Below are 4,844 nucleotides of genomic sequence, written 5' to 3'. Positions count from 1 at the left end.
CTTTAAAGCCCATAACTTGGTCAAATGAACACGGATTTCGATATGGCACATCTTTATGGGCTTGTGGATTGATTATGTAGTTATCTGCTGTAATATATATAACCTTAAAGGTAGTAAGAAATTTGACCGTTTTTATGTCATTGATTTTAGTTTTGCAAAGGTTTACTGAAATGGGCCTTCTTTCCATCTATAAAAGACCATAACTTGGTCAAATGAACTAGGATTTCGATAAGGCATACCTATGGGCTTGTGGAATGATTATGTAGTTATCTGCTTTAATATATATAACTTAAAAGATAGTAAGAAATATGACCGTTTTTATGTCAATGATTTTAGTTTTGCGAAGGTTTACTGAAATGGGCCTTCTTTCCATCTTTACAAGCCCACAACTTGGTCAAATGAACTCGGATTTCGATATGGCATACCTTTATGGGCTTGTGGAATGATTATGTTGTTATCTGGATTAAAAAATATAACTTTAAAGGAAATAAAAAATATCACCGTTTTTATGTCATTGATTTTTATTTTGCGAAGGTTTACTGAAATGGGCCTTCATTCCATTTTTAAAAGCCCATAGCTTGGTGAAATGAACTCGGATTTCGATATTGCATACCTTTATCGGCTTGTGGAATGATGATGTAGTTATCTTCTGTAATATATATAACTTTAAAGGTAGTAAAAAATATGATCGTTTTTATGTCATTGAATTTAGTTTTGCGAAGGTTTACTGAAATGGGCCTTCTTTCATTATTTAAAAGCCCATAACTTGGTCAAATGAACTCGGATTTCGATATGGCATACCTTTTTGAGCTTGAGGAATGATTATGTTGCTGTCTGCATTAAGATATATACCTTTAAAAATAGTAAGAAATATGACCGATTTTATGTCATTGATTTAAGTTTTGCACGGAGTTCGATATGGCACACCTTTATGGGCTTGTGGAATGATTATTATGTTATTATCTGCTTTAAGATATATAGCTTTAAAGCTAGTAAGAAATATGACCGTTTTTATATCATTGATTGGTATTTTGGAAGGTTTACTGAAATGGGCCTTCATTCCACTTTTAAAAGCCCGTAACTTGGTCAAATGAACTCGGACTTCGATATGGCATACCTTCATGGACTTGTGGAATGATTATGTTGTTATCTGCTTTAAAATATATAGCTTTAAAGGTAGTAAAAAATATGACCGTTTTTATGTCATTGATTTTAATTCTGCGAAGGTTTACTGAAATGGGCCTTCTTTCCATCTTTAAAGCCCTTAACTTGGTCAAATGAACACGGATTTCGATATAGCACACCTTTATGGGCTTGTGGAATGATTATGTAGTTATCTGCTGTAATATATAAAATTTTAAAGGTAGTAAGAAATATGACCGTTTTTATGTCATATATTTTCCATCTTTAAAGCCCACAACTTGGTCAAATGAACACTGATTTCGATATGGCACACCTTTATGGGCTTGCGGAATGATTATGTAGTTATCTGCTGTAATATATATAACTTTAAAGGTAGTAAGAAATATGACCGATTTTATGTCATTGATTTAAGTTTTGCGAAAATTTACTGAAATGGGCCTTCTTTCCATCTTTAAAAGCCCATAACTTGGTCAAATGAACTCAGACTTCGATATGGCATACTCTTATGGGCTTGTGGAGTGATTATGTTGTTATCTGCATTAAAATACATAACTTTAAAGGTAGTAAAAATATGACCGTTTCTATGTCATTGATTTTTATTTTGCGAAGGTTTACTGAAATGGGCCTTCTTTCCTTATTAAAAGCCCATTACTTGGTCAAATGAACTCGGATTTCGATATGGCATACCTTTATGGTCTTGTGGAATTATTATGTTGTTATCTGCTTTAAGATATAAAGCTTTAAAGCTAGTAAGAAATATGACCGTTTTTATGTCATTGATTGGTATTTTGGAAGGTTTACTGAAATGGGCCTTCATTCCACTTTTAAAAGCCCGTAACTGGTCAAATGAACTCGGATTTCGATATGGCATACCTTCATGGACTTGTGGAATGATTATGTTGTTATCTGCTTTAAAATATATAGCTTTAAAGGTAGTAAAAAATATGACCGTTTTTATGTCATTGATTTTAATTCTGCGAAGGTTTACTAAAATGGGCCTTCTTTCCATCTTTAAAGCCCATAACTTGGTCAAATGAACACGGATTTCGATATGGCACACCTTTATGGGCTTGTGGAATGATTATTATGTTATTATCTGCTTTAAGATATATAGCTTTAAAGCTACCCTGCAGTTCCAAAATTGAGTTAAGCGCCCAATCATCACGAAGCCGACTGCGACGTCGGCAGAGAAGCCAGCGATGCCGGCAGAGCTGAGCGCAACGGCGGCAAAGCGACGCGCTCTCAGTCGGGTCCGCAAAGAGAACGCACAAAAAAGTAATTTTGGGCTCTCCCTCTCTCGTCAAGTCTCAGACGAAAAAGTGCGCGTGAAGGGAAGGAGGCCCAGCAACTAAAATATATAGACCTTTGTGCACCCTTGCCTTTTAAATAATGCGACATTTGTTCGTAAATGTTAAAACAACGATTTAAAATAATAGGTTTCTGTTTTAAAATATTTTTATTTCTTAAACAAATTTATATGTTTATTAATATAATTTAATAATATGTAAAGTTTTAAAAATATATTTTTATAAACCGATTTGCATAGTCGAATATGTCTATAAATACCCTGCTTTTATGTGCAAGATGCATAGACCAAACGGGACATGCAAAAAAAACAACAACGGCTTAGCGGAACCGTTGTTGTTGTTGCTTGTTGTTTATCTGGAAGGCACGCGCCTTTTTTCGTCTTTTCACTTGCGTTTACTTTAGTGAAGGAGTTAGAAGTTGAAGCAAACATACCAGCAATTTACTAAATTAAATTAAATTAGTGCCTTAAAAGTGAAAAAGAAACGATTCCCAGGTAAGTCTGTCGCAGACTAATAATATTGAAAACAGTGAGAGTAAAAAACAAGATAATCTATATTAAAAATAAGGGAAATACAAGATTCCCAAAATAACACGTGGCGGAAAAAAAATAGCTGTGAAAAATATTAATTTTTGACGTGAAAAGCAATAAATGGTGCATATAATAAACAAATCTGTGAAAGAATTTAAAAATCTTATTGAGTGCAAAGTTTCTAGGGACAAAAAATAAGAGATGTTTGTTTTTAAAACTTATATTTGTGGTTAAAATTCGATAAAAATGAATATTAATAACATTTAACAACAATTCTTACTTTTGTGTACGTATTTAAATAAAAATCTCAAACATCTCCAATTTTCAGTTCCTGGAAAAGTGTTATTTTTTTTCCGCAACTGCAAAATAAATAAATGTTTTAATAAATAATATAAAATACATAAATAATGTGTGGTTTATTTTTCGTAATAATTGTTTACAACAAAATAAAATAAATCAAGTGACCGAAAACAAAAGTTTGCTAATTTCTTCTCGATATTTTTTGCATTTTCTTATATTTTTAGACAAGGCTGAAGGTAAATCTATAAAAAAATGGAAGGCTAAATCGTTCCATCTTAAGCATATTATCCGAGGAACTTGTTCTGTCCCACAACTTACTTATTAAGTAAGTTTTTATTGAGGCTGAAAGTAACTATTGTTTGTAAGTTTAATTTTTAAAAGACTTCTGGGATTTTTACATTGAATGCCAAAGATAACATTTCTTTTATTATAAATAAATCTTACAAATAACGATTACTTTCGGTCACTCGTTTTTATTCTCGTCTTGTTTTATTTTTAAAACTAATTTTTTTCTAATACTAGATGCAATCGCCCTGGTCGATCCCTCGGAGCCTCCCGAAAAGGCGCTGCAGAAGGCAATGCGGTGCGTTAAAAACCAGATGCTGAGGAGGAGGTGCCAGCGACCCCGATAACACCGGAAACCCCCGAGCTCAATTTTTAAAATAAACAAATAAAAATAAAAATTACAACTGAAATTTTTTTTGCTGCTAAGCGCTCAACGTGCGCTGAAAGTGCGCTTTTTCGCTGCTTGAATGAGCGCTCAACGTGTGCTGAATGTGTGCTTTTATCGCTGCTCAATCGAGCGCTCAACATGTGCTGAACGTGCGCTTTTTCAGCTGCTCCATCGAGCGCTCAACATGTGCTGAACGTGTGCTTTTTCAGCTGCTCAATCGAGCGCTCAGGAGGGTGCTCAAAAAAGCGCTCAATGAGTGCTATTTTTTGAGCACTGTTGAACCCTAGGACATGCCTATGTTAATTTCAGCACATAGCTCCATACAAATTGTGCGCTCATTGAGCGCTGAGTGATGAGCTTTTTGCAGTGATTGAGTGCTCAATAAGCGCTGAATGGTACTGCAGGGTAGTAAGAAATATGACCGTTTTTATATCATTGATTGGTATTTTGGAAGGTTTACTGAAATGGGCCTTCATTCCACTTTTAAAAGCCCGTAACTTGGTCAAATGAACTCGGATTTCGATATGGCATACCTTCATGGACTTGTGGAATGATTATGTTGTTATCTGCTTTAAAATATATAGCTTTAAAGGTAGTAAAAAATATGACCGTTTTTATGACATTGATTCTGCGAAGGTTTACTGAAATGGGCCTTCTTTCCATCTTTAAAGCCCATAACTTGGTCAAATGAACACGGATTTCGATATGGCACACCTTTATGGGCTTGTGGAATGATTATGTAGTTATCTGCTGTAATATATATAATTTTAAAGGTAGTAAGAAATATGACCGTTTTTATGTCATTGATTTTAGTTTTGCGAAGGCTTATTGAAATGGGCCTTCTTTTCATCTTTAAAAGCCCATAACTTGATCAAATGAACTCGGATTTCG

General features: G+C 34.1%; 1 long non-coding RNA gene across 2 annotated transcripts; it reads left to right on the top strand.

Annotated features, from left to right (window-relative positions):
• Positions 1–2,788: 2,788 nt before the first annotated feature.
• LOC139354266 (uncharacterized) lies at positions 2,789–3,969 on the top strand. Of its 2 annotated transcripts, none has more exons than XR_011605411.1 (3): positions 2,789–2,944; positions 3,505–3,605; positions 3,803–3,969. It is a non-coding gene; the product is annotated as an uncharacterized lncRNA (long non-coding RNA). The 2 variants fall into 2 exon arrangements; XR_011605412.1 differs by lacking the exon at positions 2,789–2,944 and adding an exon at positions 3,115–3,266.
• Positions 3,970–4,844: the final 875 nt, after the last annotated feature.

The sequence above is a fragment of the Drosophila suzukii genome (assembly GCF_043229965.1).
Source record: "Drosophila suzukii chromosome 2 unlocalized genomic scaffold, CBGP_Dsuzu_IsoJpt1.0 scf_2c, whole genome shotgun sequence".
Taxonomy (NCBI): domain Eukaryota; kingdom Metazoa; phylum Arthropoda; class Insecta; order Diptera; family Drosophilidae; genus Drosophila; species Drosophila suzukii.
Note: the sequence above shows the minus strand (reverse complement) of the source record. Positions and strands in the feature narration are given on the sequence as shown.